General features: G+C 33.8%; 1 pseudogene; it reads left to right on the forward strand.

Moving 5' to 3' along the window:
• The window catches only part of LOC149539133 (floricaula/leafy-like protein FL1), a 58766-nt pseudogene that overhangs the window by 509 nt on the left and 31688 nt on the right, over positions 1-26569 (forward strand).

Below are 26569 nucleotides of genomic sequence, written 5' to 3' on the forward strand. Positions count from 1 at the left end.
CCCCATTCTGGGGATGGCTTAGGCTAAGGAGACTGACTCTATGAATGTTTATGCTACAAGTGGAGATGGTGGTTTTTAGGTTGAGGGAGCATTATCCTCTAACCATGGTGCTAGAGGAGAGGCTAATCGATGCAAACTAAGGACATGTCTAACTATGCAAGTTAGATCATGTCCATGAGTGGCCAAAGCTAAAGGAACACTTAGCATAGCTATTGGTTCTCATCAAGTAATGGCACACACTGACAAGGAGCTTCCATCTACATACTAGAGAGGTGGTAGTCACTTTACTAAATGTGTGATGGATTTTGCGAGTGCCCATCTGGGGGTCTTATCTAGAGTATGTGTTGGAGGGTTTAGACCCATATCTATGGGAGTGCTTTGGATGGCGATGGTAGAGACTGTCGGTCCATAGATCCTGGCTGACATGGAGAGGAGCACTAAAGTAGAGATTGCATCGATTAGCAGTGTACTTGGAATCTCTAATCTAACAGATGCTACTAGACCACATTAGGCATGGCTTTCTTATTGGCTAGGAATTGGTACTAAGAAACCTTCTACAAGAGGAAAGAGAGATCTACTATTGGGGCTAGACCATTCTGGACGAGCTATATCATGATCTGAACATGTGTTCATATCAGACATAGAGGACCATGGGGCCAGGGCTGACTCTATTCATGGTATGGTCATAGGAGCATATTGGGGTCACATGGCCCATTAGAAGGTAGGAGACCAAACATCCCAATAAGCCATTTGCCTACAGATACTAGCCTCCAATCTAGTATACCTCTATAGAGTCTATGGGATTTTGGCAGTGATGTCTTGATGAGATTATTATGTTTGACTGGACACCATATGATGGGGTAGAGTAGTGGGATGTAGTTTTGGTAGCTATTAGAGAGGATGACTTAGAGGACTAGATGTATCTCTTGTTTACATAGATCGACTACTAGATTATTGGATGCTCAATTCATGTGGTGATGCATTATATGTTTTTGAGGGTGTGTCGACAGTTCAGTAGGGTCCAAGATGTGGTTCTAGATAGGTTTTTGTACCCTGTGATGTCTCGGGAGTACGATAGACTCTAGGGTAATAAGACCATCTTGTGGCTAGCTCAAAGCTCATGGTTGGAAATGTAGCTAGTGCCCTAGGTACATAGGTAGGATCACAAGGATGTAGGCATGACAACAACATATGAATAGTGGTGGGTAGCTTATTAGCCCATGAGATTGACAGTTCCTGGGGCACGACCACTAGTGGAGCAGGCATAGGGAGAGGGAGAGGGGGTAGGGGATGGTGGGTAGGTAGTGATGATGCCACCACTAGCATAGGGAGCATAGGAGGGGTTACAAGGGCACAAAGCTTGTACAAGGAGAGGTCTAGGGCTAGTACTAGCATAGGTACCAACAGAGGTGTGAGGCCTCACCCAATCCGTCCTAGTACTAATGAAATAATTGTATTACATTAATTTTAATCCTATGTATTGATACACTTCTGAGACTATAGGGTTATGTTATTTTGATATTTGCATTTTGATGATCCGTAATTACTTCTACTTATTATGACCTAATTAATGCATTAATGATTCTACTCATGTTTTAAGCTATTGACATTTCTTTAATAGAAATTGAATGTTAGAAATGCTTGTAATGTAAGAATGTAATGTTTAAAGTGGAAATTAGAGTTAAAAGATAAATTTTGTTATGCTCTAGACCTAACCCGCATACCTAGGGATTTAATAGTTGTGGATTCAACATCTTGTCACAAAAAAATAGACTATGAAGCTATTCAAAATATTAAATTGACCATGTCATGATAAGTAAAGTTTGATGTATTTTTAGCATTTTACATGGAAATTATTAGAAAAAGTAATTTAATTAAAAATAATGAAGTATGGAACTCAGATGTCGAATGTGATATATAAGTTTTGATATTTTAATATTTTAAAGGTTATATTTGAAATGATTAAGAAAGGAAAAGTTATCTTGAGATGATGAAATATATGCAAGTCTAATGTTGAATGAGATAATGATTATTTCACTTAGGTACTTATTGTTTACATGATTTTCTTGGACTACTGATGCTTGAGTTTAGTATGCAAGAATTTGACCATGGGATTAACGGGGAATTAAGGCTCAAACTACTAAAAACATGACATAGCCAAGGTTGAATCAATGGAAAAGATTCAAACCTCATTGCAATGTGTTTTATTTTGTATATGTGAATTGTATATGTGTGTAATAGCCTAGTTCATGCATTATTGTAAACAAGTCATTTTTAATGTAATGTGATATTTTGTGTGTGTCACTTGACACTTGTGTTGTCCATGTGAAGATGCCATGTCATTCAGGGTTGGTCAAGAAGTAACCTTACCTAAACCTAACCCCAATGAAGAACCCAAGTTAACCTCACATAGAAAAATTCCATGAGGAGTCTCAATCAAAGGAAATTCGAATTTGGACTTGGCTAGGGTTTGTAGAGGTCATTAGGTGGTCCCAAATTGTCTTTTATGTGAGAATAAGTTATCCATATGATAGTACAAAAAGTTAGAGGCCTAAATTTGATCATGTGAGTGCCTAGACAACCTAGAGGGCCCCTTTACCCATGCATTCTTCCATCAATTCGAATTTGGAGTTGTCTTATCTATGTTCCCACTAAGTCAAAAATAGAAAAGTTAGAGGAGACAAGTTTGTAAGAAGTAATGGCTTTGTATTTTTTCTAAAATAAGTTAGTGGGAAGGCTTTATTAGAGAGGCTTGGCCAAACTGGTCGGGTTTCTACCCACTCTCTAATTTTAGAGACAGTTAGGTTGTGAACGGAGATTAAGGGAGCTCTACTACAACTATCCTTACCCTAGCTTGAACCAAGGTTGGTGGCTTAAACATGTTCTTTTATTCCTTTTCTTTAGTATGGATAAGAAAATCTATAGGTGTGAAAAGTTATCAATGGAGTATGCATTGCATTTGTCAATCTTGTGTTATGAGTTTGTTATTGTGTTGGAAAGAAGTGAATGTGTTTTGTGCTTTTGGAGATCCTTTCTTGGATTTGTTTTGGTGTTCTTCATTTGTTTTGCTATTGTTTTTGTTTGAATGTGAGTGTTGATTGTGATTATGGGTGTAAAGGCTTCACTCACCCTTGGGAGGGTAGAGAAGCCTTGGGTGAAGGGCATAAGTTGGGCTTGACATTGCAGGTGAGAAAGAAAATTTTATTTTTACCTCATGATAAGGTTGTTATTATCATGGAGCATGGGCTCCATCATGGCCATGAATCTTGTTGTTTGGGAGGTACAAGGAGGTTTGGTGGATGAGGAGAAGATGGTTGTTTTGGAGGCCTTGAGAGGCAATGCAGTGACAATATGTTTTTTATGTTGTGGTGGCCTTGACAGGAAAAATGCATTGGCAATATGATACTTATGATGTTAAAATTTCTCCTCCTTGAAGATTCTACCTTCACCCAACATTTTATGATTCCAATGGTGAATCATTGTGCAAGCCATGGAAGGGTGTTGATTGTGTTTTGTGTTGTGTCTTCATGCAAAATTTTGTGATGTATGTGTGTGTAACTTGGTTCAAGCCTTGTTCCCCTAGCACGGGGGTGGTCTCTTTGAGGCCTATGGTTGGGTGGAAAGCACCCATGGTCCTTGTTGTTTTGTTATGGTGCATATGCAGATTTTGTGCTCAAGGGAGCAATGGAAACAAGCTTGGAATGATCATCCTATGGACGTTTTATGAAGATAAAAACTTTTCATTTTTCTTTGTATCTGCGATGGAGAACTATCCATATTGTTCATATGGTAGCAATGAATGATTTCATAGTAGAGAAGAAGGGATATGTCATTTGTTGAAAGGAGATATTGTTTTATTTTCCATAGCATCAAATATTGTATCTGTAAAAGTATAGTCCCTATTATTTTGTTTTGTGTATTGAGCTATAAAAGAAAGTCTCCATTTGTATATACCACTATGATGTATGGGTTCATGGGGCAGAGAAAGCAATTTGGAGGTTCTCATAACTAATTTCATTGTATTGTAAGACTCTATCTATATGTGCATAGTTTTCAATTGGAATAGAAAGAGTTGTTTATCCTCTTAGTCATATATGAGAGAGTTTCATGTTTAGTAATAGTCATAATTATATCTTAGAATAACAAATTTAAGATGCATTTGACTATTATTGTTCATGTAAGAAGCTAGAATTCTCATTAAGGTTTCATTATAATGAATACTTCAGTAAAATTTTGCAATGGAACATGATCAAATGTAAGCTATAAAGTTGATGTAATATATCAAATCAATAGTATGGAAAGTTCTTTAGATTCTAGTTTTATTTGCTACTATTTCAAGTAGCATCAATAGAAATGATAATCTTATAAAATAGAATAGCCCAGTTAAGCCAAGTTCAAACCCACACTCATATCCTATCAAATGGAGAATAGGAGGAAATGCAATAAAACTCTTAGTGAAACTTGTTGTAGATGCATATTACCTCTCTGGAATTTGTATTGGAATGAGAAATATAATGGATGCCTATTATAGTCTAATATTTTATTCAACAAGAATATACTTAGAATCTTGTTAATAGGACATTGTTAAAATAATAAAATGATTGAACAATATATAGTAGTAATAGATATAATGGTATGTCATCTTCAAATTTTGATATTAGGAACAAGAAACCCATGAGCAAGTCAACATGGAAAAGACATGTTAAAAAGAAGATTGATGGAAGTATTTAAATAAATAAAATAAATAAATGACATAACTATAAGTGGACTCCCCAAGGTCGACCACCTTGGGAGCCTCCCCATCATGTATCCCCACCTTCTCACGTGGAAACTAGGTGCCTAGCATAGTTTAGTGGGAAAAACCAAATAGGACTCTGATTTGAAATTAAGGGATAAAGTGTATCCTTCAACCATAAAAAAGGAAATGTATGATTACAGCCATGTCCTAGGTAGTCACGTGGACCTAGGAAGAACAAGGGAGTGAGCAAAAAAAATTCAAATCATAGCCTTAAACTTTTAACTATGTTATATCGATATCTTAGCTCAAAGGTTTTATTTTAATATAGCTAGGTGTACTTTCATGGAAGAGGCTTGATTAGCATCTGACATGAAATCTGAAATGTTCTCTAGGCATCAGGCCTTGGGTAGTGTAGATTTTTTTAAGTTGACTAATGTTTGCTTGGGTGTCTATTGCCTCCTAGGGGCAAGTGCTAGCATGTAGGATTAATAAGTCATAGGGACACGTGAATCTTGGTTAGTGGAATTCGAATTTGAGAAGGGTTGCTTATAGTAAAAGAAATGGGTTTCTCATTAGGATTATGGTTGGTGGAGAAAAGTTAGATAGCATATAGGTTAGATGTTTGATGGTGATATATTTAGTAGCATGTCTAAGGTACAGAGTCAGGATGGTATTCTAAAGGACATGTTAGAATTAATAAGATAGGTAGTTGTGGTTAGTAATAGAGAATTTGTGAATTGTTGGTTAATATAATCATCAAGTTATTCAATAAGTTCCATTGTGAATACCAAGTAGAATTTATAAATCTTACTTAACGTGTTGAGTCATATTCATGTATTAAAGAATTTAATTTTTTTTAAAAGGAGGAACTTAATTTTAATATAGGATTAGATAATGTTAATATAGTTAGGACTTAAAATTAATAATTAAAGGGTAGTATTCAGATTAGTAAGTATTGTTTACCAACTAAATCATGTGTCAAAAAAAAAAACTTTTGGATTCATACATTTAACCTTAATAAGATTTCTCCTCAATTGGAATGTAGTAAAGGCAGGATTTAACAATAAGGGTTACATAGATCACTTGAATAAAGCATTGATAGAGGGTGATTTTGAGTTGGAGTTAATTTTATGGTAAAGAAATTTATATTTTTAATAAATCCTATTAATTTTGGGAGCCAAATATTATACAATTGGTAGGTTAAATTTTAAGAGTAGATTTAGTTCTTCTAACGAATGGATCTAGTGTATTTAAGTCATCTATGGTATGAAAGTAAAACCCAAAGTAATTCATGGAATTGATATGGTAAAATGATGTATGACCTAGCATACATAAGCAAGATTCATTAAGTTATTAACTTGGAGTAAACCCCTGAATGTGTGAAGGCGAAACCTGTGATCTTAACTTTGTCAAATTTAATGGGGAACTTGTAAGCAAAATAATAATAATAATGGTAATAATAATAATGTTAATAATAATAAATAAATGAGAAAAAAAATTGGTGTGTTTTTGCCTAGTATTTTTGGGCATGACAAGAGGCACTAGTACAGTGGCCATAGGTACAGAGACAAGGATAGAGAGAGGTAGAGGATTTGGACATGGTGAGGGCTGAGTGGGATAGCCTCCATGTAGAGGTAGCCTGATTATGGGAGTGGCATAGGCCCAATAGGCACATGCAGATAGTCTAGAGTAGGCCATGGTGGCCATACAAGTAGATTTGTAGGCTTAGAGGGTTAGAGGAGATAGTACACAAGAGGCTCTAGCAGTCCTATAGGTACAGGTGGATGCTAGGGAGTTCACAGATATGGAGGCCCATGCAGATGTTGAGGAGCTTCCAGAGCTAGAGTGACTCTGAGGAGAGGTGGCCGCATTATGAGCTAAGCGGGCTACCTGTTAAGCATAGTTGGATGGGTACCGCAGGTAAAGGGACATAGCCAGACAAATTCTACAACCTAGGGTGACTATCATAGTTATTTAGGAGGCCATTTTAGCTAACTGAGTAGAGGTGCGGGCCATATGAGAGGTGGCCTATTACAAGTCACTATATCATGAGGTCATGCCTGGCAAGCAACGACAATCAGTTTGAGAGGGGTGCTAGCTCATGGACCATAGGGGGTAGGGCTAGATCATAGCAATTTGTAAGATAGCATAGACCTCTATGAGGGGATGGTATAAGGGAGTTGGGCCCTCATAGGTAGCAGCTTAATATTGTATAGCAATTAGTTTTGACAGATATGTGCAGATGCAGCAAGTTTTGACGATGCATTTGTACTACATGATTTTGTATACAGACTGTATAGACATTATTTTGATATATACATAACATGATTTAATTTCCTTATATGTGTATGGATTATGTGATGCAAGATGTGTGTGATGTGATATATATATATATATATATATATATATATATATATATATATATATATATATATATATATATATATATATATATATATATATATATATATATATATATATATGTATATACTTGTATATGATTCCTAACATGTGGATAATGCAAGTTTTCTAGTGGTTATGAGATGTATGCATTATATTATTTTACATGTATGGATGCTTTTATGTGATGTGTTTATGATGTATATGCCCCTAGATGTGATGACTAAAATGGATAATTGTAACTAATGCCTAATGAACACTAATGAATGCAACCTAAAATAAAAATGTAGAATGAATGAACCTAATGAATAATTATCTATAAAAACTTTTCACTCATAGAAACCAAGTAGCGTAGCATAGGAGGGGGGGAATAAACAAGACCCTTGTCTAGCGCATGGCTTAATGATGCCCTATACTACATGAATCCTAACTAAATGATATCAAGAGATTTAGTTGTGTTTATATGAAAAAGCACACCTTAGTTTGATTGTGCAAACGAGTCTATGCATTATATGCTATAGAAGCATAAATGAAATGACTCTTTTGTGTAGACTTAGAGAATTTAGAATAATAGGTGTAGTTTACATAGTCATGATGGAAAAAATGTCATATATTCCCTAGAGAGGTCTAGGTACACCCAAAGTCTTTTTAGGGATCTTTGGTGGAACATGTACTAACCCATTGCCCCCAGTGCACAATGCATTAACATAACCTGAAACTGACACATATGTATTAAAGCCTCAAAAATAGATCATACCAAAAATAACACATGTAGTCAATGAGAGCCATTCAAGTATGACCAAAATAATTGAAGCTCAAGGTGCACCATAAATGGCTTCCACTAACACACCAAATGAAATCAACCAAAAAGAGACCTCCTGACCAAGTAGTCATTCAGTCCATAGTTCCTGCCAAGAACCTTAGGTCTAGAAGTGAACATTGTAATGCCACCTATAGGAAGGATTCATTCTATGAATTTTTATTTTTTTTGTATCATCAATTATCATAGATCATTTGTTTGATTTGACAAGGGCTGTGAAAAAGAAAATGCTTCTCGAATCGTTAAGTCTCAAAGGTGATTTTGTTCAAGTACTATTGTGGTCACTATTGTTGAAAAGCTTAGTGTGATAGGATTGAAACAAAAATTCGATGGGAAAATGCCTTGTAGACTAGAGGTCTTAAAGATGGAAGTGAAGTGGAGCCTTGTAGATAAGAGGTCTTTTATTGGATACACAAAAAGTATAAGCTGCATAAGACTTGGCACAAAAGGAATGAAATAGTAGGATGGAGTGAAGGGAAACGAGCCTTATAAATAATGGATCAAAATGTTGTTTTCAGGAACTTTTTCTTCTTTTTAGTCATTTTTTAGGAACATTTTATGATTTTTTTTGGATTTTTCTAAGTTTCATAATTTTTTTTGAATTTTGTGGGACTATAAGAAAATTGTAGAAGAACTGAAAAACTCAAGCATAGAATTGATTGAGATGTTGGTTATTTACAGGCTCAGGAAGTGGATCTCCCTCTGGAGTGGCAATCTGATATGCCCCAGAATCATATTTGGCTATAATGATAAATGTACCAAGCCAATTAGCTTCAAACTTTCTTTTCTTTTCATGGTTCTTGAGATTCTTCATGTTATGCTACAAAATTAAGTCACCCACTTCAAATTCCCATGGCTTGACTTTTTTGTGATACTAAAGCTAAAGGAAATTTTGATACACGTGGAGATGGTTTAGGGAATTAAGGTGTCTCTTATCAAGGAGTTAGGGCATTAGGGCATTGTTTGAGGATGATGAGCTATAGTGTTTGATGACACCTTTGTCTAAAAGCCCATTTTCAATGATCTTGCCCCTCTTGACTAATGTAGCAAAATCTTCAGGGCTAGCCATCTTCATGTGAAAAGACATCTTTGGTATCAAGTTTTTGATAAATCTATCGACAAGGTGGGAATCCTCAATTTTGTAGGGCATGTGGTTAGCAAGATGCCTCCACTGTTGTAGAAAGTTGGCAAATGTTTCACCATTTCATTGTTTTGTGTTGCACAAATCACTTAATGAGGCATGGTGTTCAATTTTGGAAGAGTATTGTGCTACAAACTTTGCTATTAAATCATTGAAAGAGGTAATGGAACCCTTGGGTAAGTTCATTAGCCACTCTAGTGTGGGACCTCCAAGACTTCATGTGAAGAGCCTCTTAAGATAGTCTTCATTATAGGCTACTTGGCACAAAATTGAGAACTTCTTGAGATGTGTGATAGGACATGTTTCTCTTGTGTATTTGTCAAATTTAGGAATCTCAAAGTTTGGTGGGAATGGTACCATGCTAATAGATCTATCAAATGGAAAGGGACAAACTTCCTAAAAAGAGAAATCTTTCACCCCTTTGTTAGTCATGCTATGTACCAAATTTAAAAGTTCATGCAATTGTTGGACTAAATCTTGGTTTGGTTGGACTTGTGATTTTTGAGTATTTGTAAATCCACCTCCCAAGCTATAAGGAGTTCCAAATGTATTATGAGGTGGTGGAAGTGCTCCACTTTATTGGAATTGGCATAGATTGTTTTATCATACTTGTTGGAATTTGTGAATGAGTAGAATACGTTGGTTGTGTTAGAATTTCCATCTGTTGAGTAAACATTTGCCCAATTTTTAAGCATCCCACAGTTGGATCTATTAAGGTGGATTTTGAAACACTAGCAGGCAAAGTGGTATTAGGTATGGCACTAATGATTTTTTGGATATGTTTTGCACTTAATTAGAATATTGGTTGTGTGGTGCCACTTGATGTAGATGTAGCACTAGTTGTCACCGTTGGTCCTTGGCTAGATGCTTGGGTTGTGTTTGGCAATACGGGAGCACCACCCTTCATAATCTATCTAAATAAGGTGGTCTCATCAAAGGTTGTAGGGACATCGACATCATCTTTAACCAAGTTTAGGAAGATCTTAGTTTTGTTTGCCCTAATATATTTTTCCATCATTTTGACATTGTATGGATCTGCAAGGAATGTTCAAACATCATTAGGGATATTGTTGTTGTCAATAGGGTTTTCCTCTTGGTATACTTCCTCATCATCATTTCCGAAAGTTGTGTTGCGAAAAGGATCTTTTGGTTCTTGTGTGGATGTTAAGCTAGGCATGCCAAGGTTTAAACTAGAGGGAAATCCTCCCCCTAATGATGTTACATGTGGAGGAAAAGGATTCTCCATCTCTTTTTGCCTTAATGAGTCCAATAAGTTGTTTTGCCCTATATTTTGGGCACGATATGTTGAAAACCTAAGGTAATAATGAACCAAATGTTTATGCCAATTTAATAATGAGAATTTAACTTTATTGATGTATTTATTCTCATGATTATAAACTTATGATGAGTGTAGTAAACCTATTCTTGCACTTGCAAATTTAACTCTTAAACTTTAGTGAACCTTATTATTATTAATTTAAAAAAAAAAAAATTGTGTGTTTTTTCCCTCATTTTTTTGGGCATGACATAAGTGAGACATGGGATTAAATGTGAATCTACCGGATCATGTATGTACCATACAATAGTGACCAAATCAATGGATGGAAGACTATGGAAGAAAGAGGAAAACATGGGAGAGAACTACTAAACCTTATGCAATGAAAGTGGCCAATAACCTATATGTAAACAAAAGACCTTGGTTTAACAAACAAAGTGTGATTACTCACTATTTGGCGATGGACTTGTGATCCCAAATAAGTGATAGGTGTTTACTTATGGATGAAAGATCTAATGTTATAATCTTGGAAGGTTTTCTTATGCCAAAGTCTTTAGGTTCAAATGATCAAGTTCTCTAGAGGAAATTTGTAAATGGAGGACTAGAAATGTGAAAAAAAGAAAATGGTATGTGGAAAATGCAAGTGTGATGGTCACTTATGCGGTTAACTCAATCCTCACTCATTGGAAAAAAAAACCTAGGGTTTACTCCTAGGAAGGTAGACTAATTTTGAAGTTTTGAATTGTACTCAATTCTATCATAGTGGTCTTCCTTAGCTTCTTCTTTCTGAATGTCTTTGATGGCATATCAGAATTGTTTGTCACTATGTGCTAGGTTCTTCCTTTCCTTGTAGACAAATGGTTTGGACAATTTCACCTTCTTATGTTTGACTTTGTTGGTCATGGCAAGAATAAAAAAAGACTCAGTTTCAAGCACCAACTATGACTAGACTCAATCAATTTCAAATACTAGACCAATATAAGACTTTTGAAAATAACCATGAGTCAAGAGGACCCACTTACCACTGTTTCACCCACTAAAGTTTAGCTCACAATTTCACTCATTTTTGAACTTGTTTGATGTTTGGCTTTGGTTTTGAGTGTTTGAAAAAGCATGTTGAACATGCCAACAATCCTACTAAGGTTGCTACTAGGATGTACAAGGCTCATCTAAGGGGCATTCTTGATATACACAAGGTACATGAGGCCCAAATCTATAGATGAAAGAAAGTAATGCCATACAACCAGAAGGAGATGGTAACCCAAATCTCCTCCTTCACTTCTCAAAGGTATAAAGTTCTTTGGGGCTTAGCCAAGAGTGACAACATTTTACTTCCAAGAGAGGTGTCTTTTGATTCACCTCTCAATTTTTATGCTCTACTAGAACACCAGAGTTGAGGTCATCCCAAGGGGTGATGAAATCCCTAAGCAGACCTCCTAAAGAAGAAAAACAAGACCACTTATTTCTTGTGCACCTAAGACCACATAAAGGCACAAGGGGAGAGAATACATAAGTGGCCTTGTCATTTAAAAGACATGCATTCTTTCCCAATGAATCTTTAGGTTTTGTAATCTATTATGAAGACACACCTATGTATGTAGAGGAGATGAAAATGCTTGAGACAAGGGCTCTATTTATAAGCTTGAGAGAGACACTGGGTGAGGTGGCATCTATGTGGCATCCACATAGTGCCACAAGGAGACACATAGGCAAGCCATGCAAGTGGTCAACATTCAAATTTTTCTCACACATGTGTGAGGAAACTTGGAGAGAGGAGTGGGGGACAAAGTTTGTAAGAGGTGTGAGAAGTGGGAGTGGTCTCACACATGTGTGAGAACACACTTAGGCTTAAGAAGGGTTTAGCAAGATGATCAAGGTAATTAAGTGGGATTAAAATGGGGGATAGGCTTAGGAGGATGAAATTGATGGTTTTAGGCTAGGCTTTAGGCTAGGTTTAAGATTAAATTAAATAAGATTTAATTTAATCATAGGTTTAGAGAAATTAATGAGATGGAGGGATTTAAATAAATAGAATTTATTTAAAAGGGGGATTTATGGGGAATCATGTATTAAATTTTTTAACACATTAAGGCTAGAGGTATTTAAATTAAATTAAAAAACCTTAGGAAAGTGAACTTGCTTAATTAAATGAATTTACTTAAATAGGTAGAAGAATATGACAAATATAATTAATTAATACATAATTAATTATAGTGTCAAAGGAAATATTAAATAAATTAATATAGCATTTTGGGATGATTTTAAGCATCTACAAGTAAGTCTATTACTTTCATTTTGCTACTAATTGCTAAGAATTACTAATCTTTTTCACAAGGCAACATGGATAGACCACCACCCATAGGCAGGGATGCACCATCTCACACACCTTCTTCAGTAAAGGCAAACTTTAATTATTGTAATTGCTAAAATTATATAGAAAAAATGGTCATATTATTATGTTCTTATCTTTATGGGTTTGGATTTATTTTGATGGAATTTTATTGATATTGATGTAAAAAATCGGTACTTTTTGATAGAGAAAAGCTAAAATGGTAGTAGATCAAATGCAATCTAAAATACAAGTATCATTTCTAGATGACATCACCCTTAGTGTTGACCCCACATTCATGGCCCACCAAATCATACAAAGATACAGTGATGAAATTCTTAACACTATCCTCGAGAGTGACACAAGCGAGGAGATAGAGGCACTGAAAGAAGAATTGATACATAGAGTCAAATATTTGAAGGTAAGAAGTAATTGATCTCAAGTAATAATAGAAATTCAATAGATGTTTATATTTTATAGTATCTTATGGATCATGATCTAAAACATTATGTGTTCTTATACAACAATTTGTGACACCTATGAGACCGCATGGTGAACATGGTGAGGGTTGTAACACACAACCTTCATGTAAGTAACACTTTCTCTTTAAACAAAATTACTAAAAAGTATAGTATTATTACATTTTTGAGTTTAGTTAAGGCAAATTAAGTTGTGACTTAGTGCTATTCCATACTTTGATCTCTGTTTGAACTAGTTTAGGTTGTGCTTGCTTAGGAAAGGTGATAGTGTTATGACCATCAAGTTAAACTAAGAACTTATTTACTATTAATAGATCCATGTAATAGAAATATTTTATTAGTTAAATCAATTGTAATCTTCTAAATTAGACATAGGGTTTCCAGACATTGTAATATGCTTACACATTCTAGTTGCTCAGCAAAGTTTGGTATTTAATTAGGTATTCATGGCTAGTGACTCATGGTATGTTTGATTTCTTAAAATGCAGCAACACAAGATTCACATGGGATATAAAGAGGATTAAAGCATCACTATTCCAATAATCCAATCCTCCTTTTTTGAAAGAATATAATTATCTTAATTTAGAATTCACTAATTGAAAACTCCCACTATTTTAAAATAGATGTCATACTAGTGAAATTAATATCATATCACATATTATCTTCTTTCAACCCTCTTTAGAAAATTCTTCAAAGTCACAAGAATAATGTACACATCTTAACCAATTCTTGATACATTTAGATTGCTTTTGCAAGAACAATCAATATTTTTTGTTTTGAAAAATACCACTTCACCTCTTCTATTAATTTTAATAAAATAATTCATTTAGAGTTAAAATTAATAGAGTCAACCAAGTTACCTAAATTTCAATTCCTTAGAATTTGAATATATCTAATATGCTTTCAACAATATTGTAAGTGACCATAAGTAAAGAAAAAGAGGTTTAAGATGTTTCATAAAATTTTGTAATTCTAGTATAGAAGTAATATTAAAGGTATAAGATGTCTCATAAAAGTTTGAAATTATAATATTAAAGCAACATTAGAGGCAGGTAACAATAATATATTAAGACTAGCAAAAGTTATTTAATGCACTAATGTGTTTCAAAAGTTAGGTACATGAGCAAGGTTGATTATGTGTGTTGGCATTAGTAGGTGGACCATTTTGAATGTAGTGGAAAACAAATTGATGTTAATTTTATGATTCCTCTACTACTAAATAGTACATTCGGTGCCTTTTCGATAGATTAACAACAAGATTACACTATAAGTTAACCTATTTTTCCTTCTCCATTATGTTTAAATAAATGATTAATTCTATGCTTACTATATTCAAATGAAATATGAATATTAAAAGTGAATCTTATAATATTGGGTAATTACTAATTTATCATTTTCTTAAAAAAAATTTATGTACTAAGAAGATACAAGAAATATTTAAATTGAGTGTGTAAGAAATTTATAGTCATTTCACAAATGAAAGGTATGTAGAGAAGAATGACATGGATTTCACTTGGCCATCTTACCTAACTTGGTCCTTGTGTTTGTGTTAGTAACCTTACGACTATTATGGGTATATTTGTTTAATTTTATAGCCCATCCTACTCAGTGTTGAAATAAGACATCTAATGTTGAAAGTAAAATTTGTGCAACATTGTTTGTTTTCATCAACATTATAACATTAACTTTTATTTTTAGATGCTTCTAGCTAGTATCCCATTTGATCAAGTTATCAATTGCAAATGTCTTTGCTAAAAATATTATATTCTTTAGCTCATGATGAAGTGTGGACTCCTCCTTTGGTCATCACTCTGATATTGTCGAGAGCATTGTTGGCAACAAGGAGCATGCAAAAATCCTCGACTATGCCAAGTACAAGTGGTAAAATGTTGTCTTCCTATATTTTGTAATGTGCTAATCATGCATTTTTTTTGTTGGGTGGATTTTATACTCATTTACCTAGTTTGTGCACTAATAGATAGACCTTTAGTTGATAGAGAAACAAAGACCAATACTACTGAAGTTGATCCATTTCTTTGAGCATCTTGTGTGATCAATACTAGTTCATTTGCAGGGACATTGTTGTTGAACAAGAAAACTATGTTTCTATTAAAATTATGAAAGATTCCAAGTGCTTTAAAATTGTTATTATTTATAGTGTAATTTTAGTTTACTTATACATAACTTGTTTTGGACTAATAATCCCATGATGTTTTTGTAGGAAATAATGTTTTCTTTGATATCTTTTTGATATGACATTGATGTTATTTGGGCCCACCATACAAAAAAGGTATGTAGTTTCATATCATTATTACAATGTACTATATTAAAGTTATTGATCTAATAATTTATTTATTTTTAAAGGTGGAATGACCAGGTTCCTAAATTAAAAAATTAGCTCATTACATCTTTTGAAGACCTTTTTGGAAAAAAAACATTTTTGACACTTCCCTACTTCTCAGAAGTGCATCAAAATGTATAAAGACTATGAGGGACCAACATAGAAGGGGTTTAAAGGAGAACCCAAAGTATGAACATTCTCCTATGAGTCCACTAAAGGAGTGGAATGAAATAATAGAAGATGCAAAAGAGAAAAGGTTACGTGATAAAGGAAATGAACCAGAAGAGGACAAAAGAAGGTATGCCATGATATTATTGAGTAGAATGTAATCATGCAATAATTAATTATTTTTGTAAATATATAATGTAACATGTTTCAAACTATTCATAGACTACAGAACACATTAGTGGCTACAAAAGTGAGAGTAGAAAAGGTTGGCCAACACAAACTTGGCTCTGGTGGCTGTATGAATCTTCAGTCTTGACTTGTATGTAGCAGCAATGGAATTTCATATAGATTCTTTTTTTATAAAATGTTGCAAACCATTTGGTTTAATCAAATCATACATGAAAAAATGACAATAGAGAGCAAAAAATATAGGGCATAGAATTCAATGTAGAGCCCATGGATGAAGATAAAAAAATAGCCTTGAAGGAACACTATAAAGTCATGGTTGCATGCCTATGCAAAGAATCTGAAAGCCATACCCAAGAATCTAGTGCACCAAATGAGACACAAGTAAATTGGTCAAATGAAAAGTAAATCAAATTGAATAGTTGAGAAATTTATTTTTTAGTGTTAGTTTCGAACATAAATTGACTGCATAACAATGTGCATAACATTTCACTGCAACCTTCATATCCTATCATAGAACGTACATGTGATGAAGGTCATGATGTGCATCGTAGTGGTGGAGGTATTAATTTTCTATTGGAAATTAATTATGCAATTATGAATACAATTTAACATCAATAAAAATTTAATGTTTAATATTTTTTTGAGTATTTTAGAGTGTTTTGAAGATCATGGTGAAGGAGTGGAGCATGTTCCAAGTGTTCAACATGTTGACATGGCGATGGATCAAAATGTTAATGTACATGATGTGGAATTTTCAGGTAAGGAAAAATGTTGTACTGGTTAATTTGATACTTGCAACAGTTTAAAGAAGAAAAAGAGTATTCTAATTCAACCCATTTACTTGTTCTTGCAACAGAGCTCCCTTTAGTTCAGCAGTCTCCTACTCCTCAAAATAGGAGGAGCCATCATAATTTGACATTACATGGGCCACAAGAGGAGGAGAATGAGGAATGTATTGATGCTCCAATTAGACTTTTTCTTAAGAGAGCTAAGAAAAACAAAAAGAAGAAATGATTTTTTAAAACTGCTCTTTGATAAACCTTGATTGATAAACTTTGTTGGATAATGAAAGAACATTGTTTTAAGTAATTATCTATGGATTTTGCGTATTAATATTGATTTTTATTTCACATTAATGAATATCGTTATGTGTTAATGAAGTCTTGATTAGTATTATGTATTAATGAATTCTATATCATATTAATGAATGTTATGTGAGTGTATTGATTGAATATTATAGTTTATAAATAGATGAATGAATGATTGAAGTATGTAATTAGATGATAATGGGGAATTTAGATTGATGCTAGGGGGAGGGGGGGTGATGCTAGATGAGCTTCCACCTTCACGTGATTGGCCTTATTAAGTAGAAAATATTAAAGTATACTCAAAACCAAGTGAAGCTCAAAGTAACATACCAAGGATATCTTCCTAACCAACTAATAGTTTCTTTTCTTTGAGATAGAGTTTTGTGTCCATTCATTTATCAATCGCTACCCTTTTAGGCTCCTCAAATTTCCTACTCTATTCTTTCTTTTGCTTCAAAACTATTACCAAAGTAGAAACTTATTCTTGATCATCTTTAGCTTAGTTACCAAGCAATTTAATTTTGATCTTGTTATGTTTGCTTCCTTCAACTACTATTCTATTGTATTCATTAGGTTTTCATCCGTCACCCACATTTTTTCAAAATTGAAATGACATTGTTTTGGGAGTGAATCCTCAATGATATTTAGCTAAACTAGAAAGTGGTTTGAACAAGAATGTGGGAGCATATGGGCTGAGACAATAGATTGAAATCAATTGTTATTAAGATTCTTTGGCGATTCTCCATTATTTTTCTCTAGGATTCATATTATAGCATTTAATTCACCACCTATAATACATATATGAATTCATTATAGCATTAAATTTAAAACTTGCAATATTTTTATTAAAAAATAAAATCATGTCCAACACATACTTCCACTAGCCTTCTTGCAGGGAACTAGGTGAACATTTTCTGCTGGTGGATTAAGGTTGGCTATACAATGCATTGACTTCTTTACTAGCTTCATACATAAAAGAAAATTTTGGTAAGATTTTCATTTCTATTTAGAAATCCCTTTTTTTTTTCCAAGCACAAAATTTTAAGGCTTGTGAGAGCTAGGAAACTAACTAATAAGCAATGCAAATGCAATTCTTTCTTTTAATCAATTGTATTAAGGAAATTAATGACAATTTTTTTATTAAACTCTTGGAGATGGCAACCCCAAAAATTTGTAGACTCAAGAATTGGAAAGTAAATTTATAATCTCTTAGAGAGACATATTTTTCGTTAAAAGAAACATATTTTTTCGGGAACCACTTTTTAACCTACCTTGACATTTGATGCAAGGAGGAGGTGTTAATAAATTCTTATTACCAAACTCTATAACTAGGCTATTCCCAAGCCTACCAAACATATTACTATTATGTTGGTAAACATATTATTCTTTCTTTAATAACTCTCAAAATGCCCAAATGTTTGAAGAACAATTGAATACAATAGTTGGGAAAATGTTACTTGATAACTAATTTCCCTCTGATTATAGGTATAGCTCCCTTATAGGTGATTTTTAAAGAATTTTGTTCATTTATAATCCTACTATGGTGTGTCTTTGACTAGAGAATAGAAGAGGTAAACCAAGTTAGATCTAGGTAGGAATAACTCAGGAAATGGGTTGGTCTTGAAATGAAATCAACTCCAAAAATTCACACATCTTATGAATCCATGCAATTGATTATGCAGTTATAAAAACTTGTAGTATGAATAAAATAAAGGATGAAATGATATGAATTCATGATAGAAATATTCCTTCTAACTTTAGTAATTTTCTACTTACTTTGTTAGTTCGTTAAATCAAAAAGAGAAACAAAGCTTCATTTGTCTTCAAAATTCTAATCTAACCTATAAGAAATACACTGACTAACATATGCATAGAACAGTAAATAAATGGTATGAAATACTTCTATTCTTGTCTCTACAACAAAAGAGAATTTAACACCAAAATTTGTTGACCCCTCTATTATCAGAATAAATTACATTTGTAGTTTTTTGTCATCTCTTAGTTCTAGTAGAGATTGATTAACAATAGGCTATCATTGAGTCCTTGGAGCAAGTTGATCGATTGAGATGCATAACACTGAGCAAGATGGTTGAAATGGGTTTCATTTCCAATACGTTGGTCAATCTAACTGAGCAAGAGCTAGGTGATTTTGTTAGGACCATTGATGAAATGTATAGTCTTGATCTTCTTGTTAGAGACAAATATGGCATTAAATATACAATTGGGGTAGAAAGGAGAAGCCTTGATGAAGCAGAGAGGAAGAAGCATATGGAACTCTTTGTTGTCATGGGTACAAAACAACATAAGAGTGATGAGAATGCATTAGACACACTATCTCAGGAAGGTAATTTGTGCCTATCCATTGCTATATATATTTGAATGGAAGAGTTATCATTATACTTTAGTTTTGTGTGCACATATAGATGCTTTCTTACTTTTTTTTGTGCTTTTTTTCCTTTGGGGGACATATATGTTCTTGATAAATTAATCAATTATATAGTTGCACATGATAGCTATAGTTTATTCTTTTGAGAAATCTATTTTGTACTCTAGTGTCCATATTTTCCTCATATTTGCCTCTAGATATTCTCCTCACAAAGTCACATAAATTATATCATATTAGTAGGTAGCCTCTAAAGCTATAAAAATAGTAAATACTTGTAGCATTGTATATACCTTTGTGTAGAAATAGTTTCTTGTAATCACTCTTCCATTAAAATGAGAACTAAGAACTATTTCATTGTTCATATTATTCCAAGTACCATTGTTGCATCATTTGTAAAGATGCTATTGTTTTTTATGCTTCAGCTAGGGTTTAAAACTTGTCCTCTCTAATAGTGTCAAATATGGTAATTTTCTCTTCTGGGATCGATTTTGTGATAGTTTTTAAATGTTTCAAATCATTGACATTTCAGATCATATTTCAGGATGTCTTATACATCATGAGAAAAGACATTCTGATTATGAATCATGTACTATGATCAACATTGATACTAAAAACTATCTCATAGTCTATTCAAGAAGAGAAAATAATTATCTGGTATAAATTATTAAAATATGATACACTTTGGAAATTAAATTTGATACATATGTAACATGAACAATGATTAGTGGCGAAGGGGGCGAGATTCAATAGCTTCTAAGATTCATCACTTCTATATGAAATCTATTCTTTGATTTATTGGCTCTTTCTAATATTTTGTGAAGAGAAGGAGTATATATTGATTATAAGGGTCTACTAGATCAAATGATGATAACTTAGTTGGGTTGTTGATACAGGTCTATCAATGGAAGAACCTAATGGAGATAACACTATGATTCTTTCATAGAATAACTATCTATTGAACTTGATTATGGGCAATGATCATGTGTTACTGCTCCAAAATAGTGGTCATTTGAGTACTGTAGTGAGTAGGCTAATGACACTACCCAATAATAACAACTATTGCAGTGATCAATAGCTCAAATCTTGCAAAAAGTAGAGGAGAAGGTGCTCAAAAGAGTCTGGAGAAGATTGAAAAGATAGCCAAAGAGAACAACCTTTTATTTTAACTAAACCAAGAGAAATTGCAAGAGGAAAAAAAAATGGGCTTGACTATTTATTTGATCTCTATGAGCAGTGTGGCAAGTTTCTACTGGATATTCAACAGATTGCTAAGGAAAGAGGGGAGAAATGTCCTACAAAGGTATTTATTTATAATGCTCTACAATCACCTTAAAAGGATAGTGCATAGAATTTAAAACAAAATATTGGTTCTTTTATTGAAATAAGATTATATAACTTATCTAGAGAGAGTGATACTATTTGTGACATGGATTAAATTGTATTTACTTGGTTGAAACAATGTTTTGATCAATAGTGCAGTAAATCTTCTTATATATTCATACAAGTGTTTGAATGTGTGTTGAAATGCATGGTTGACCTTGTTCAATATGTTGTTCTTTCTTGTATAATGCTCATATTCATATTTAATGTGGTTGTGTTGGCATCCCTTTTATCCATGACTTGAAAATACTCTATTATATCGATATTGATGTCTACAATATTGAACAATTTTGTAGATCTCTAGAAATCACAAATGGAACTTGATGGAAAACCATGTGCTACTATTGGGAAAAGTGGTTTCATGGCTCTATATGACAATTTGTTTAGTCATGTGTACAATAGACTTAATCTTATTTATAGTTTCCATATTTCTAATGCTCAATATACTTTCTTAGGAGATAAATAGGAAAGAGAATTTATTTTAGTACATTACACAAATTAAAGTATGTCTTCCTATCATGTGGATGAATGTTGCATCATATAAACTTCTTGTAACTAATAATGAATTCAAGGATTTAGAGTTTAGAAAATAATTGAGTGAAATTATAGGCGTTGAATCTAAGATTGGTTTTGACTATTTTGTGTCAACACACATAAGATGTTTAGTAAGTTCATGTCAAGCTAGTAACACATGCTGAGTAAAATATGTATAGATGTTGAGTAAACTATTGATGCCAAGCTACAAAGTGTGCCGAGCTAGACAAGAACTACAATAGGTGCTGAGTGAACTTCATGTGTCAAGCAGTCTTCAAGTGCCGAGTGAAGATTAAGTACTAAGAAAAGTATAGGTGCCAAGTGAAACAGAATTGCTATAGGAGCCGAGTGAACCAATTTTTCTATATGAGCCAAGCATCAAAGGTAACAAGTGTCAAGTAACACAGATTGGACATAGTTGTTTGTAATTGCACAAAAACCTATGTAAACCATTTTTTGAGCCAACATAGAAGAATCTCAAAGGATATTAAAGATAAGAATGAATCTTTTGCATTACCTATGCAATTTGCATGCAGCCAATAAGAAAAATGGAGAAGGCATGCAACCAATAAGAAAAGTGCATGAATTGAGTGGGAAATAAATATTTAATGTGGATCAAGATTCATACCTAACCCTATGTCTTCAAAATCTTTAAAAGGAGGATGAAACCCCATTGTATGTGTGGATGAATGAAGTGTATGGGTGAACTATAGAAAAATTTAGAGGGAAGTGTGAAAAGACTTAGAAGAATAGAGCAACATTGCAGTCTTTGGTTGATCAAGAATAGAGTATCAGAACTTCAAAGGGTGACATATCAGATCAAGCAAGGGTTAGATCAGTCAAAGCAGAACAAGGATCTAGAATCAACAACTGGAGATTGCAAGTAATCAAGTCAAAGAGTTTCTAATACTTTATAGAAATTTTATTAGATAATGGAAATCCTATGGACTTAAGTTGGCTTAGCAGCCATTTTTAAATCCTTTAATAGGGTGGCATTCCAAGTGAATGCACTGAAGTCCTTTAACCAGGCCTACTTTTAGTAGGGTAGTAAAGTTCTTTAACTAGGTCACTTTTAATAGAGTGTAAAATTTTTTAATAGGACACATCTTTCATAGAGAAAACCATTGGAAGTGGTCAAACATTGTAACCTTGAACAATTACACATTGTTGCAGTGATATTTTATGGGTGTCATCCCCACCCTAGTTTTACCTTCTCATTTTGGAGGGTTTCTGGGTTACCAAATTTGTGTGTTATCTATTTCCATGCATGTCTTTACATTAAAGTTCATTAGATAGATTGAATGCATGTGAATAGTTTTAGTTAAAAGAATTTAAAATGGTTAAAGTTAGTTACTTCTAATTCAACCCCCTCTTAGAAGTAAGTCTTCCCACTTGTTAATTCCAATAATTGGTATCAAAGCCAATTCTCTCAAGAAGGAGCCTTATAGCTTGGAGAAAAGACTTAAAAATGGAAGTCTACAAACTTGGGAAGATCATAGAGAGTCTAGAAATTAACATACAGCTTCCTTTACATGCTTTGGAAGAAGCTAGAGGAGAACTGAGAAAATCCTTAAAAAGAAGAAAAGAGATTGCCATAGCTAAGAATGACACACAGTACAAGGAGTTTGACACCTCAAGTCTATTTTCAAATGGAGATTCTAAAGAATTTGATGTAGCAATAGTAGACCTGATAGAGAACTATAGAGCTCAAGTATAAGAAATCAGAATACTCAAGCTTGAACAAGAATCACAAACCATAATGCTTTGTGAAGTGACTAAGAAAAAGAAAAGAGCCATTGAAGACAAGGCTATGCTAGAAGATGACAAGAGAAATCTTACCAATAGACTGGAGGAAAATACAATTGAGTTTGAAAGAATCTCTAACATGCAGCTAGATACTTTAAGCTAGATAATGAATGCACATCATGAGCTGAATATAAAGGATATTGAGATCTCCACATTGAATTGCAAAATGACCTGAAAAGAGAGAAGGATATTGTAGAAAGCTTCAAAAAACCCAATGAGGCCATCAAGTATTTTGAATAGTTACTGAAATCACCCAAGACAAGTAATGACACTTCAAGACTTGGTTACACTAGCATTGAACAAGGAGAGTCCTCCAAGACTGCAGAAGAAAGGAGTAACAAAGGTAAGAACACTAAACCTACCTATCATTTCTATGGTAAAAAGGGACATACTTCTAATGTATGTAGGAGCAAGAATTCCCAACAACATGATAAGCCTAAGAATTCAAGCTATTGTCACAAGTGCCAAAAACAAGGACATCAAGCACATAATTGCAGGACTAGAACTATCAGGACACCAAAATTTGAAGGTCACTGCTACAATTCTAATAAGTATGGACATAGAGCTTTTGAGTGTAGATCAAAGCCTAAATGGACACCTAATTAGCCTGCAAAGGGAAACAACCATGGACATCACTAAAATTGAGACAACAACACCAAGTATAGCTATCATTACTATCAGGAATATGGACATGTTCCTAAAATTTGCATAAGGACACATTTCAGAGGAAACTATAGCAGATGGTTAAGTCAAACTGAATGTTTCAGTTGCTTGAGGACTAGTCATATAAGCAAGAACTGCCCAGCAAGGTCAAAGGAACCTAACTCAAAGAATGACAAAGGTAAAGAGAAGGTAGATGTTGAACACATCAAAAGAGAAATGAACAAGATATGGAAGAAGAAAGATGAGGTTAGCACATCAAATGAAGGGATCACTTCACCTAATAGGTCAAGTGATCACACTTCATCAAACTAAGCAAGTGAAGGCATAAGGGATGGATTTAAAAAGTTTCATCATGCATCAATTCCTAGAAAAGATATTACTGAAAAGAAGAGTTCAACATGATTAGAGATGCAAAGTTAAAATTCAAGTTTTCACTAGTGTTGTCGAGTTGTCCTTAGATGTCGAGTGAATGTTAGTATATGTCGAGCTAATAGTAGGAGTTGAGTGATTGGTCATAGCTGAGTTGGCAATGGGAGCCGAGTAAAGAAGAAACCTAATTGGAGCTAAGTAATGGAAAGCCAATGGAAGTTGAGTTATGTTGAAATCCTTAAGGAGCCGAGTGTACAACTATATATGCACCAAGCATTTAATGCTATGTTTTGGAGAGTATAAGGTCAATTTTTTGATGATTTCTCATCATTCAAACATAGTGCAAGAACAAGAAAGAGCACAGAAGTGATTGACAAATAGAAATTGAAGCTTTTGCACATATTTCAACAAAGATCCAACACCATTTTCATCAATCTAAGGTACTCCTCAAGTGCCAAGTTGCATAGTTATAAAGTTTAATATCTTTTGAAACCCTAGATTTTCAATATGGCTTCTAGTTCTAAAAACCCTAAGGAAAAGGAAGATGTTGAGGTTCAATTAGTCAGGAATGAGGTTAAACAACCAAATTTTAGGCCAATTCCAAAAGTTTCATACAAAAATGACCCTGCTGGTGCACTATCCATTATTCCACCCAAAGTTGTAATGGTGCAAGATGTTAGGAAATGTTACAATTGCAAGGTAGGAGTAGTAGGAGACATGGAAATTCATTAGGCATATGATAAATTGTGTGAAAATGGAGTGTTAAAGGAAGAATTTTAGGTAGTTGAAAGAAAGGGCTTAACCCATGCCCTAGTTTTCTCCACAGTTTTCAAAATAAAATGGATAAGAGTTGTCCTAAGAAGGATACATAATGGTTTTTTATGGTTAAAAGGAGGACCTATCAATATAACAAAGAGAATTATGCATAGGGTTATAGGCTTTCCAACCCTATATTGGTACAAGACTCTACGAAGTGATTCTAGGGAAGCTATTGAAAAGAAAACTAGGGAAAAATGGAACAAAAGGGGTATGACTATTGATACAATAACAGATCCCCTTTTGGACTTTGCAGTAAGAATCATATGTCACAAGTTTTATCAATCAAGTAGATTGAATAGTGTTCCATGCATTGCTGTGGATGTGGCTTACAAAATTGTCACAAAGGATCACAAATATGATCTAGCAGAATTCTATTATAGCAGATCATGGAGAATCTAGGAGCAATAAGAAGATCAAAAGGAGCTCAATGTAAGTTTGGATCAGTTCTGATCTATATATTTTTCTATGTTCTAGAAGAATTTCCCTCTTTTGGAAAAATAGATTGTAAATTAGATAAGTCAACTATTACTCAAATCAATGAGTACATTGAGCAAATGAGAGACAACTTTGAGTCTTTAATGACTATTTACTTTGAGAATTTCAAGAAATCCATGAAGAAAAGACTAAGGATACAAGTTTCCTTAGTGGAATGACACATCAATGATATTTTTTTCTTAGTTGATATGGATTATACTTATATCTAAGCAGTAGTTCCAGGGGTTAGATAGCTAAGACCAATTAACATTGATGAGGTATTAGTAGCAATCACAAATTTTCTTGTAGAGGAAATGATAAGAATGCCCAACCTTTTGGAACATATGATGTGGTGTGATCCAAAGTAGATATGGAATTGAAGATTGCCTCCACTTTAAATAAGAAAGACAAGCTTGTAAAGAAGCTGAAAGCAAAGTTTGGAGAAGGCACTGTAGAAGAAGCAGAAGAAGAGGGTGTTGATATCGAGGAAGATGATGATGATGAAGAGAAACATCAACCTCTTGCACTAACACAAGGCTTAGGTAAGGATAAAGAAAAGGAAGAAGGTGCTGAGGAAGAAGAAGCCAAAGAAGCACTAGCTCAAGTTGAGCCCAAGAAGAGAAAGACCAAAGCTCAGCCTAAAGCCTAGCCTAAAGCAAAGAAGGTTGAAAAGCCAACCCAACCCAAGAAAACTATACCAGTAACAAGAGCCACCACAAGAGCCTCAACTCAAAAGGCCAAGGGACAAGGAAAAGAAAAGAAGAAGGCTACTGAGTAGACTAGACCAAGGAGAAAATATGTTGCACAACCAAAGTCAGATGATGAGGAAAGGATAGAATATGAAGATATCAGCTAATTTAGAGTGGTAAGCCATGTTCCTAAGTCAAATGTTGATAAAATTTGTGATAATGTTAGAAAGAATGTAGATTTTTCTGAGTTGAAAACTATTGATTTAAATAAATTAAGTAGAGAAGATTAGAATAAAGTTGAAGAATTAGTATATGCCATGATGGTAGAATTCAAGAACACTCTCTTGAATTAGACAATACAATGCCTAAGGAATTATATGAAATTGTTGAAAATAAGTGGCATTATTGTTTAAAAATGGAAAAAGAGATAAGAGAATCCACATTGGGACAAGTAATGCCAAAATTGAATAAAGGACAAAT

This window comes from Cupressus sempervirens, chromosome 9 (genome assembly GCF_028749045.1).
Source record: "Cupressus sempervirens isolate cs-2001-9-10 chromosome 9, ASM2874904v1, whole genome shotgun sequence".
In the NCBI taxonomy this organism is placed as follows: Eukaryota; Viridiplantae; Streptophyta; class Pinopsida; order Cupressales; family Cupressaceae; genus Cupressus; species Cupressus sempervirens.